This window comes from Amblyraja radiata, chromosome 1 (genome assembly GCF_010909765.2).
Source record: "Amblyraja radiata isolate CabotCenter1 chromosome 1, sAmbRad1.1.pri, whole genome shotgun sequence".
NCBI classification, from domain to species: domain Eukaryota; kingdom Metazoa; phylum Chordata; class Chondrichthyes; order Rajiformes; family Rajidae; genus Amblyraja; species Amblyraja radiata.
The window spans coordinates 76,256,116-76,269,495 of NC_045956.1; the positions used below are offsets into that span (position 1 = coordinate 76,256,116).

The 13,380-nt window shown below is 42.9% G+C and overlaps 1 protein-coding gene across 4 annotated transcripts in view; it reads left to right on the forward strand.

Moving 5' to 3' along the window:
* shroom3 (shroom family member 3) overlaps positions 1 to 13,380 on the forward strand; it is a 414,116-nt gene that overhangs the window by 235,626 nt on the left and 165,110 nt on the right. Inside the window, exon 1 of one of the 4 annotated variants that reach the window (XM_033024800.1) lies at positions 9,144 to 9,333. The exons of the other annotated variants lie outside the window; for them this stretch is intronic. The gene's annotated coding sequence lies outside the window, so the exon portion shown is untranslated. Of the gene's footprint in view, positions 1 to 9,143; positions 9,334 to 13,380 lie in introns of those variants that run through there. 4 annotated transcript variants of the gene reach the window in all.

Genomic DNA, 13,380 nt, shown 5'->3' on the forward strand with positions numbered 1-13,380 from the left:
TACAAGACTATTAAAGATTGATGAAGTCATTTGTTGCTGGCCCTGATTGGACCGGGATTTCTCTCACCTCCAGCTCCTCCTCTCCCCACCCTCTACTTTCAGTCTGAAGAAGGGTCCCAAAATGTCAACCATCCTTTTTCTACAGAGATGCTGCCTGACCCACTGAGTCACCCCAGCACTTTATGTCTATCTTACATATTCAGAAGGGTTTGGAGTCATTGGACACAAATCATAGGATGAGAGCATATAATTACAGAAGGCATTCGGGAACAAAAATGACCCGCTAATCTTTACTTCAAAAACATTGCTGTGAAAGAACAGGCCAATGGTGTTGCATACGAATCATTGACGAGGCCACATTAGGAATGCTATGTACTGTTTTGATCATCTCATGAATTATGTAAATGCAACAAAGATTTTTAAGCATCTAGGAAAGGCGTTGACCTGAAGCATAACTTGGTTTCTCACTCCATGGTATCTGCCTCACCTGCTGAAAACATGTAGTATTTTCTGTTTAACTTCAGATTTTCAGCATCTTAGCATTTTGCTTTCAGTTTACCCGAATGATTTAGTCACAGCGATCTGAAGAAGGGTTTCGGCCCGAAACGTCGCCTATTTCCTTCGCTCCATAGATGCTGCTGCACCCGCTGAGTTTCCCCAGCAATTGTGTGTACCTTCGATATTCCAGCATCTGCAGTTCCCTTTTGAACACTTGCATCCTTCGTTGGCCAATCTGCCGTTGTCTACTGAGATGATTTTACTGTTTATTTGAAGCAAAAATAAGTTTGAAAGTGCGGTCAGGAAGTGTAACATTTTAAGATTGTGTCAATGGAAGCTGGGGTTTGTTGCACATTATGCAATCCAGGTCTGCATCAATTGGTAGCATACTTGCTTTGGAGTCATAAGAACACACGTTCATTCGCTCAAGTACTTTGGCTGACCTTCCAGGGCAGTGCTAAGTGAATACAATGATTTTGGAGTTGGCATCAGTCGAATGATACATAAATCTGACGAGAGGACTGATCTCCCAGAAAAATGCAAGAGATCCAGTGGCATTATAGACAATAGGTGCAGGAGTAGGCCTTTTCGTCCTTCGAGCCAGCACCGCCATTCAATGTGATGGCTGACCATCCACAATCAGTATCCCCTTCCTGCTTCTCTCCGTATCCCTTAACTCCACTATCCCTAAGAGCTCTATCTAGCTCTCTCTTGAAAGCATCCAGAGAACCAGCCTCCACCACCCTCTGAGGCAGATAATTCCACACACTCAGCTCTCTGTGTGAAAAGGTTTTTCCTCATTTCCGTTCTAAATGGCATACCACTTATTCTTAAACTATGGGCCCCCTGGTTCTGGACTCCCCCAACATAGGGAACATGTTTCCTGCTTCTAGCGTGTCCAAACTATTATCTTATATGTTTCAATAAGATCTCCTCTCATCCTTCTAAATTCCAGAGAATACAAGCCCAGCCGCTCCAATCTATCAGCATATGACATCCCGGGAATTAACCTTGTGAACCTACGCTGCACTCCCTCAAGAGCAAGAATGTCCTTCCTCAGGTTTGGAGACCAAAACTGCACACAATACTCCAGGTGTGGTCTCACTGGGGCCCTGTACAACTGCAGGAGGACCTCATTGGTCCTATACTCAACTCCTCTTGTTATGAAGGCCAACATGCCATTCGCTTTCTTCACTGCCTGCTGTACCTGCATGCTTACTTTCAGTGACTGATGAACAAGTATCCTCAGATCCTGTTGTACTTCCCCTTTTCCAAACTTGACACCATTTAGATAATAATCTGCCTTCCTGTTTTTGCCAGTGGATAACCTCACATTAAGTGGATAAAGTGGATAACCTCACATTAAACTGCATCTGCCATGCATCTGCCCACTCACCCAACCTGTCCAAGACACCCTGCATCCTCATAGTATTCTCCTCACAGTTCACACTAATGTTACTTTTAATCCCTTCATCCAAATCATTAATATATATTGTAAATAGCTGTGGTCCCAGGCACCGTGCCTTGCAGTACCCCACTAGTCACTGCCTGCAAATTCTGAAATGGACCCGCTAATCCCTACCCTTTGTTTCCTGTCTGCCAACCAATTTTCTATCCATGTCAGCATCCTACCCCCAATGTCATTATTTAAGAAAAAAACAGGTTATCCCATTAGCACAAAGATTGCACTGCCAGTGGAGCCCACTGTGCATAAATTGCTACATTTCCTATATTGCACACATAATACTTCGACTGTAAAGATCTTTGGAAAACCTGAAGGGAATAGGAAATGCACTTTTCAATGCAATTATTTTTTTTCTTTTAGAGAGGCCTAAGAAGTCACAGTCTATTAGATGAAATGTATCTTCATTTAGAGGAGTGTAAATTATTTTAACAATTTTATTCAAAGCCCTACAAGATGCTGAGGTATTAATTGTATTCAATATCTTTAGGCATAAGGGAATTGGATTCAGGGAAAGAGCAAGAAGTGGTGTTGAAACATAGCCTTATTCGTCTTGATTGGCAGGTTCAAAATACCATTTGGCCTGCTCCTGTTTTCTAATGTTATTACAGTATATTTAAAATATTTCTAAGCATTTATTTTCTAAAGCAAAGCCTTTTAATAAAGTTGTGATTGCCAGTTCCTGGGAAATGAGTGTGCAGTCAGAGTCACCAGTTGCTTTTCATCACATCAGAAGGCCTTTAATACCCTGTTATTAATGTCTCCAAGATATAACTTGCCTATTCCCTTGTGGTATATGATCAAAATTATAATACAGAATGAGATACCATTCCAAATGAGACAGCATGAATGATGTAATGTTTGCACCTAATGGTATCACAGGCATTGTACTGGTTAGTACAAGTGTCAGAGGTTATGGGAAGAAGGCAGGAGAATGGGGTTAGGAGGGAGAGATAGATCAGCCATGATTGAATGGCGGAGTAGACTTGATGGGCCGAATGGCCTAAATCTACTACTATTCCTTATGACCATATAATTTTGAAGATATGCCACCAGAAATGCAGAATTTTATATTTATTTATCCAACAACTACAGTTGCACCTGGTGTTCAGAAGATATAAAAATAAGCCTTTTCCATTTGGCATTGCTTGGAGATACTTAAATGGCAGGATATTTTCTCATTTTGATATGCGTTTTATAAAGTAGGTGACACACAAGAAGACTTGATATCCACAGCACAAAAGGGTTGATCTCCCCTGCTCCTCTTTTTGAGATTGGTCTGAAAGATATAATCTGTGCAATTACTGCGTCCTTCTGTACCTGCTATTTATGTCTGGAAATATTCTAGCTGTGTCCTTTGATGGCATAAAGCTGACAGAATCTGTGTGGAGTAGGCGTTCTTCAATTTCACTCCCAGATCAGGAAGCAGGTTTTGACACAGGAATCCCATTCAACAGCAGGAAGCACCTGATGAAAGCAGAAGTACTTTCTCAAAGAGCTAGGTAGTAATGAATAGGCGGGATTGTTCCGAGAACCAGTGGTCTGACTGCTGCTGACAATGAAATTTGCTGAGGGTTTCAAAATCATATTAATGGAAGTGTTAATGGGAAAAGGAAGAAAAGAAGAAAATGTTCTTTGCACATTGTGATGTGGTTCTTGAATGTGCCTAAATACAGACGCCTTCTTCCAGTCACAGAAATTATGTTTGATTGTGTATTTAGAGTAAAGGATTTGGCGTAATGCATGATTTGAAAAGTGCACATAGCTATGAATTCACCATGAAGAATCTTTACTTCATCAACCTTTCCTGAGACATTCTCGACCTCCGCTCGAAATAAATTACCCACACTTCCCACCATGCTTAAGATTAATTGTCTACTTTTTAAAAGCGACTTGATTATTGATTTGTGAAATTGAACCAGAATTTCACTACCAATATTGCATCGTTTCTGTGCCAAATACAAGTTACTGACGAAACTGACACACCTTTGTGGAAATTTGTATAGAGAATTGATTTTCACTTTCATAATTGCGAGCAGTTTTGGTGTGTCTTTTCCACAATTTTAATGCAGTCGTAATTTGGTGTTTGAGTCACAACCTATGTAATATGGATTCAAAATGGAAATAGATATAAGTGGAGGGCGTGGAGGACGAGAATGTTTCAGGAAAGGTTAATGAAATAAAGATTATTTATGGTGCAGAACATGTTAATTCATAGCTGTTATCAATACACTTTTCCTCAAATTTCTGGGAATGTTATCTTTGGAGCAGATTATGGAGGATGATACTAAGTAGAGCCCAGTAACTTATATTTGAATAGCTCTTAGTTAAAATAATTGCATCCGGAGGGGAACCTGCACAAAGCTGGCCCATCATCTGTAAGGTAGTCCAGTCTGACTTTTTTGTGAGATAACTCAAATTGAGATAATTCTACTTTCTGATATTAGTTGGAAAATAATTATTGCCATGCTTAAGTGAGCTGTTTTACCTTATCAGTTCCTTCCAATTTAGGCTTGTAAGGCTACATCTTGGAGCCCGATCTTTAAGGCAAGAGATTTGGTACAGAGAATTCCACAGGTGAGTTAAGGGGAAATTGTGCCTTAAGAATAGACTTGTGAATCAAATTTATTGGTAACCTGGTCCTCAGCCCTAAAATGTTTGCATATATATGCCAAAGCATGGTATTTCAGTAATTTATCATTTTTAAATTTCACTTATATGGACACAAAGTGCTGGAGTAACAGATTGATTCAGACTCAAAAGATCTGAAGAAGGGTCTCGTCCCAACATCACCCATCTTTTTTCTCAAGAAATGCTGCCTAACCCGCTGAGTTACTCCAGCATTTTGTGTCTATCTTGGGAATAAACTGGCATCTGCAGTTCTTTGTTTCTACATTTAAATTTCACTTGGTGGGGAAAAGCCATAGTTCTTTCTTCTTCCGTCCATATTCAAAATCCATATGGAGCTCGACAAGGCAGATGCAAGAGTGGTATTTTCCATAACTAGGAGATGTTAATAATCAGGGATCATAATCTCAAAATAAGTGGTTAGCTGTTCAGGGCAGAGAAGGGAAAGAATTTCTTCAGAGGCTTATGAGTCTTTGGTAGTTGCTCCACAGAGGGTTATGGAAATGCAGTCGTAGAGTGTACTCAAAACCAAGACCAATACATTTTTTAATCTTGAGGGAATTGCGGGATATGTGGTTGATGCAAGATAGTGATAGTGGAGCCAGTACGATGGTCCAAGTGCCTTTCTTGTGTTCTTATGTTCTACTGAGAGTGGTAGAAGAAGCAAGAATGCAATTCATCTGACATCAGCATCTTGACATCAGTTGCTCAAGTAGTCAGTCACCATTTGTGAGCCTCGACAATTTGTGTCTTGGCATTGTTTCACTGAGCAGAGCATTGTATCCATGTCAATCTCACTTCCATGAAATCACCACTTACATGCACCTTTGGCAGAGATCACTGTGTAGCATTCAGAGCTGGGAACAATGGCTTTTCTTCAACCTTTGCCAGCCTGGCAAATGATATGGCCCCCAACAGTGCTGCAGAAATCCAAACATATTTTTTAACAAAACATAATAAATTCATATTGTAGCACACGCCACAACTGTTTGACCCTCTAGAGTGAACTTAAAGAGTGTGTTGCTGTCTGCCACTTAAAATAGAATTGTACTCCATGCAAAGAGGCCATTTAGTCCTTTGGGCCTCTGTCTGTTCTTTGAAAGAGCTATTTAACTTCTCCCACTTCTGGTTCTTTTATCATACTGTTGCAGATATCTCCTCAAGTTTCGAGATTTAGAGGAAGTTGCTGCTAAAGTGACTGTTCCCCTTGGAATAAAAAAGATTGCAAAGGACTTCTGGGGATATTTAAAGGCATGAAGGCCACAGATGGAGTAGACAGACAAAACATGCACATTGGTGTAAGGGTCAGAAATCAGGAGACATAGAATGAAGGTGATTGTAAAAGGACTGGAAGCTGCAGGAGGAAAATGTTGGGGTCATCAAGAAAATCAAATGTGTTCTATTGTCTTGAAACAGAACAATGAAATGCTTACTTGCTGCAGCACAACAGGTGTGTAAACATAGTGTAGAAACAAGGAACTGTAGCTGTTGATTAATATGCAACAGGACACAAAGTGCTGGAGTAACTCAGCAGGTCAGGCAGTATCCCTGGAGGACACGGAGAAGTTATGTTTCCAGTCAAGACCCATCTCAACCCAAAACATCGGCTATGCACGTTCTCCAGAGATGCTGCCTGACCACATGTGAACATATTTTATGGGACGACAGATGGCACAATGGGCTAAGTGTTCGGCTGGCAACCGGAAGGTAGCCGGTTCGAATCCCGCTTGGAGTGCATACTGTCGTTGTGTCCTTGGGCATGACACTTCACCCACCTTTGCCTGTGTGTGAATGTGTGTGAATGTGTGTGAGTGATTGGTGGTGGCCGGAGGGGCCGTAGGCGCAGATTGGCAGCCTCGCTTCCGTCAGTCTGCCCCAGGGCAGCTGTGGCTACAGAAGTAGCTTACCACCACCGAGTGGGACTGAGGAGTGAATGAATAATGCGATGTAAAGCGCCTTGAGTATTAGAAAGGCGCTATATAAATCCCATCCATTATTATAGTACTCTGTAAGCACCATCATAAACGACAAAAAATAAGTTTATTATATTAAAAAAAAAAAACAATAAAAGTGCAAAGACAAAACAATGCCTCCAAGTCTTTGTAGTGTAGAGATTCGTGGGAGGCTGTAGCGTTTAATAACCTGATGGTTTTAGGGAAGAAACTGCTCTTGAACATGGACATTACTGTTTTCAGTCCCCTATACCATCCTGCTGATGGCAGGAGTGAGTGTGGCCAGGATGGTGCGGGTCTCTGATGATGCTGGCTGCCTTGGGGAGGTCAGTACCTGTGATGGACTGGGCAGTATTCACCACTTTTTGCAATCTTATTTAATGGGTGTTTGAGTTGCTGAACCAGGCCATGATTTTTTTAAATTTCAAAATAGACTTTATTCGAGAAATAAATATATACAATACATGATCCATACAAAATTCCAACCGACATTCTCGGAGGCTATACATACATTCAATACTGTTTCCCAAATCACAATTTTACCCCACACCCTTGCCACTCATGTGGCCCACTAGCGTGGAATCCCTTCCCTTATTTTGACTGGCGTCTCCACCACACCCTGCCCCCCAATGTCCAGCAGTGGAAGACTGGTGCCCTCCCCCACAGAGCCTTGGCATTGGCTGCACCGAGCTTCAGTACGTCCCTTAGCACGTACTCCTGCAGTCTGCAGCGGGCCAGTCTCCTCCGTCCCGAGGGCAGCATGCGCTGGTAGTGAGGTTCTGACAGATCCTACAGGAAGGATCTGACTGGTAGGGCTCCCCTCACCGCCAGCCAAGCCAGGTCTTGGTGCTTGTTGGTGAGTTCTGGCGATGAAGCATTTTGCCAGACAAGCTGGGCAGTCTGCTCTGGGAACCACGCCACAGGATCCATGGAGTCATTTCCCTGCAGTGCCTGCAGGACGTTCCATGCTGACCACTGCCCGATGGACTTGTGGTCAAAGATGTTGGTCCGGAAGAACCTTTCCACGAACGACAGATGGGCGGCAATGTCCAGCTGACTGGCACCAGATCCTTCGCAACACCGGCGACAGGTAGAACCTCAGCAGGTAGTGACACTTGATGCCCACGTGCCTTGGCTCTACAATCCGCCTAATGCAGCCACACATGAAGGTGGCCATCAGGGTGAGGGTGAGGGCGACGTTGGGCACGCTTTTACCCCCGTTGTCTGCTGACTTGTGCATTGTGGCCCATTGCATCCGGTCCATCCTCGACCCCCAGATGAACTGGAGGACGGCCCGGGTGATCCCTGTGACGTAGGAGGGAGGGACAGGCCACACTTGCGCCAAGTACAGCAGCCCCGAGAGCACCTCACATCTGATGACCACATTTTTCACCCGTTATAGGGAGGGAGCGTTGCTTCCACAGCTCCTGTTTCATCCCCACCTTGGCTCCCCGCTCCAGCCAATTATTGTCACACGCCTCAGCCTCATCGAACCAGATCCCCAGCACCTTCAAGAAGTCAGGCTTGTTGGTGAAGGGGACGGAAGATCGGTCGGGGGCCATGATGCAACTAGTCAATGTGTTCTCCACTGTACACCTGTAGAAGTTCAAGAGTATCCGTCAACATACCGAATCTCCTCAGTCTTCTATGGAAGTAGATGTGTTGATGGGCTTTCTTTATGGTTGCTTCATTGTGTTGAGGGCAGGACTGATTTGCAGAGATATGCACACCCAGGAATTTACACTGGATGGGGTGGTAATCAAGGAAAGTTCAATTGTGGCATTCAATTAGGAGCTGGACGAATCCAGGAAAGAAAAGCATTTGCCGCACTTTAGGAATAGGTGGGGCAGTGGGATGTGTAGGAAGGAACTGCAGATGCTGGTTTACACTGAAGATAGGCACAAAATGCTGGTGTAACTCAGCGGGACCCTTCTTGGGTGGGTTTGTTCCTGTGTTGAGCTGGCACAGACCTGACAGGCCAGTGGGCTCCTCTGGTGCTGCAACTTTTCTGTGATTCTGAAATCTGTTTCCTCTATTATTTCGATCCTAACATATGAAAAATGCCCATTGTCTGTGAAGTGTAGCTCCTGGTTGTGTCTGACGTACAGGGAGGGTAGTCCCGTCGGTCATGAGCTACAACTGCAGGTTTCAGCTTCTGAATCTTTCCCATGAAATACCTGTGTATCACTGAATACCTGTGGCAACTTCTAAATTACTCCCACTACATTACCTTTTGTCAGATTTGGCAGCAGAGAGAGGAACGGGTATTGCTGATGAGTTTGCATGGCAGAAGGGGGGAGGAGTTTTAGAGCAGGGAAAAATAAAGGTTTTTAAAAAAACAGATCTACAGTATGTTCACATTAATTTAAACATTTCTTGAAACGGCCTGAAGCCATTATTGTAATTACATTTTGGCAAAGTTTGAGTATTTTGCTAAGTCGTCTGGGTATCAGGTGCTACCTGCTTTCACACAGAAACTGGCCATCGGTGTATGCGATCACTCGGTGACTTCATAGTTTCAGGTCAAATTAGTTGTGATTGGTTTGTGGGAGTAAAGAAATTTGAGCCACCTGTCTGATCGACACTTCCTTGCTGCAAGGTGCGCTCGCTCGTTGACATCGTCTGTGCCTTGCAGCTTGCAAGGAGGCTTTTCTCGTGTGAAAATCCAGTTTTACTGGAGGCTCTCTAGCTCCCTTGTTGGTTAATCATTGCTGGGAAAACCTTTGATACTGACTGACATGGAAGAAGTATATCTACCCGCATCTACCCGCTGACGCGTGAGCCATGTGTGAGGTATGTACTTTACCACAGCAAAACTGTCAGGACTTTACCAGCTCAGCTCTGCCAGATCAGTTGGTTCATTGATAATGGGTGCCCAGTTTTCACTTTGGTAATTGACTATGTATTGTGAATTCATTAGTTGCCCTTGGGTCGCAAGTAACTTTGCTGTGTGTTTATGTGGAACTTAAACTGAATTTAATCACTCTCCTGCTGGTGGCCCTGTAGTTTGCTGCCAGGCCCACAAGGTTTCAAACCTTGCATTTACCTCTTTACCTCCGTCTCCCCCTTTAACACCTTCCTTAAAACCCAGATGTCCTAATTTCTCCTTTCACAGATTGATGTCATTTTTCTGGAATTTTAGTTGATGGCATTTATAGTGTTAAAATTGCTCAACAAATTCAAACCTTGTCATTTTACAGATATATTTTTAACACAAAGACTATACATTTGAGCTCTGGTTTTATTCTATTTTATATCATTATTTTATTTTCCTTGTCGTAAGCATTGCATTTCCACAGACCTTTGTCAAGAAGCAGTCTATTAGCTGGTGCATGAGAGGAGCACAGTGTGACTCCCCACTGACTGATATTTCATGCACCCTTAATTTGTGCTTTGAATCTAACTTGCATCAAAACTGAAAATGAATATCAATTCTTGCTGCAACAATAGCATAATCTAAACCTGTTTACCCAAGCCTTTTTGACTACAGAAATACTTTTAACTGAGCTATCACACAAGCCTAATTTTTAAACCAGTTTCTCTCCTTGTTTTTTTTTGTCACCTTGTTAAAATAGTTTCTGCAAATATTGAGCACGTTGTCCAACTGGTCTTTAGTAAAATGTGAACTTTAACCGTTGATTCACCAGTCCTGATCTCAGTGCGTACACACATGCAGGTACCACAAGATATTGGAAAATCCTGGCCTCAGTGATCAGCTTGGTGCAGACTGGGAATGTGTCCGATGTGCTTGGCCTGATGGCCATCTGGATAACTCACTGCATCATAGAATAGAATAGAATAGAATAGTTTCTTTATTGTCATTGTAACATGAACCATGTACAACGAAATTGTAAAATGTCAGCCAGTCAGTGCACCATTCAAACATTTCTAAAAGCTAACGATACATACAAGGTAAATATTTAAAAAAGATAAACAACTAAAATAAATATCATAAAAATAGCACGCATAAACACCCAGCCCTACATCCTTCTGTCGATTTCACAGTCTCTTAGTATGTATCGCCCCTGCGTTCCTTGGCGGCTACATTTAGTGCCTTTATAGCAGTGGGGTAAAAACTGTTTTTAAGTCTGTTTGTCCTTGTCCTTGTAGATCTGTACCGTCTGCCTGACGGTAACAGTTCAAACAGGGAGTGTCCGGGGTGGGAAATGTCCTTTATAATACTCTGGGATTTTTTGATGCAGCGGGAACTGTGTAAGTCCTCCAAGGTAAGGAGAGGGCAGCCGACAATCCTCTGGGCGTTGTCAATGGCCCTCTGGAGCGCTTTCCTCTGAGCCGCTGTGCAGCTGGTGTACCATACGCATACACAGTATGTTAGGATGCTCTCAATGGAGCACCGATAAAAGGACAGCAGCAGTCTCTGAGTGATGTTATTCTTCCTGAGCACCCTCAGGAAGTGCAGTCTCTGCTGGACCTTTTTCAGCAGCGCAGAGGTGTTCCCGCTCCACGTCAGGTCCTCCTCAATATGGATTCCCAGGAAGCGGAAATCCGCCACCCTCTCCACACAGTCCCCTCCGATAATTAATGGTACCATGTCCGTTTTATTCTTCCTGAAGTCTATTATTATCTCCTTGGTCTTTAAGGTGTTGAGGAGCAGGTTATTTTCTCCACACCACACTGTCAGCTGCTCCACCTCATCCCGGTAGGCGTACTCGTCCTCATCACTTGAGTGAAGCTTATATCTGTATAGACAAAGTTCAGGCATCACCATGCACTGCTGTAGAATAGCAACTGATCTCTGCATCAATTGTGTAGGCCTCCAGTAGTATTATTCAGAGGCCTAGGCTAATGCTGCAGAGTTAACAGTTAGTATTAACTCGGTAGCTGAAGCACCAAAATATTAGTAGTTTAAAAAAACTATAATTTTAAAAATAGCCAATATCACTAAAGTGATGAAGACTTCCACTGCATGAAACATCTGGAATGTTGTAAAACTCATCTGGTTTATGAATTTAACATCCTCCAGGATCTATCTTTGGTCTCTCTTGCTTCCCCAGCCTCCTGCTTCTAATCTTCCTCATGCCTCTTGACAGAAACATTGAAACATTCAGCGTCATTTTCCACCCGGATGCTGGCCATCCCAAATCTTACCCCTGTCGGCAATTTTGACCCCACCACTGTCTCTAACCCCGCAATGCTGCTGCAGAAATTTCTGCCAAGCTGTTATTAGGAATAGCAAGAACGTGATCTATATTGTACCTGTTAGACAGTGTAGAGGGGTTCAGCTGGCTGTGTGTCTGCCTGTAACCCCTCTGTACATTTCCATGGTGTCCAAGCGTCACTGAACAGGTATTGCAGTATCCTTTCAATAGTCTGGACCCATCTTCTCTGATTTTACAAAACATAACCAAACCACTCTCTCTGATTCTCATTACAAGCTCTCTCCCCCCATTCCAAGTATAATTCTGCTAAATGTACTGCAATCTTTAAAGTGCTGTGTACAAAGTGCTGTGATGTCCTTCCTAATGTGTGACATGCAGAACTGAAAACACAACCAGTGATTTTATACAGAATGAGCAAAATGTCATTGTGGGATTATCCACTCCTCCTGATTACCTACCCCCACCTCCCCCCCAAAAACCCTATTTGTTAAAACACTTTGCTCATGAGCCATTTTAATCCATCAAAATAAACCTGCCTCATCTAACACGGAAGGTTGTAATGGTTATTAGAGAGATCAAACAGATCTGTTTATTTTGGTTTTTCCACCCAAAGCATCAGTACATGGGCCCATTGAGTTGAGGAATAGGTTGATTTATCCCCATCTTGTGTGACACATTTTCACACATTAGGCTGGAACTACATTAGCAAAGATTATAGCCACAGGAACGGGGTTGAGATAACAATAGATGGTGCTTAACATTAAAACTATATATAGCTCAAAAGTACAAACTAATGATAGACAATAGGTGCAGGAGCAGGCCATTCGGCCCTTTGAGCCAGCACCGCCATTCAATGTGATCATGGCAGATCATCCACAATCAGTACCCCGTTCCTACCTTCTCCCCATATCCCCTGACTCCGCTCTCTTTAAGACCTCTATCTAGCTCTCTCTTGAAATTATCCAGAGAACCGGCCTCCACTGCCCTCTGAGGCAGAGAATTCCACAGACTCACAACTCTCTGTGTGAAAAATTGTTTCCTCAGCTCCTTTCTAAATGGCTTACCCCTTATTCTTAAACTGTGGCCCCTGGTTCTGGACTCCCCCAACATCGGGAACATGTTTCCTGCCTCTAGCGTGTCCAAACCCTTAATAATCTTATGTGTTTCAATAAGATTCCCTCATCCTTCTAAATTCCAGAGTATACAAACCCAGCCGCTCCATTCTCTCAGCCCCGCCATCCCGGGAATTAATCTATCTCTGCCTTAAATATATTCACTGAATTTGCCTCCACAGCCTTGTGTGACAAAGAATTCCACAGATTCACCACCCTTAAGTTTAGAAATGCCATATTATACAGTTTAAGTTAGAGGGAAGCCATCAGTTTTCTCTTTCTGGTTAATGTCAACTGCAGCCCTATATTTATTTATGGCCATGTGATCAATGCTGAACCTGCTATTCTTTGTTCCAAAAGAAATTCAGTCAATTAAAACATTGCAATTTGAGATATTGCTATTAAAAGCAAAAATTCTACTTTGCCTTTAAAATTAATCTGCAAGATAAAAATAAAGTCACAAGTATCTGAACAGCATCTGATGTTTGAGACAACTGCCACCGCATAGAGTGCGGTTGATGTTTTTTTCTGCAAAAATTGCATGCAGAGGGAAAAAATAGAGGGCTATTCTTAGTTAGACCTGCTCGACTCAGTAAAATGGCAACTGA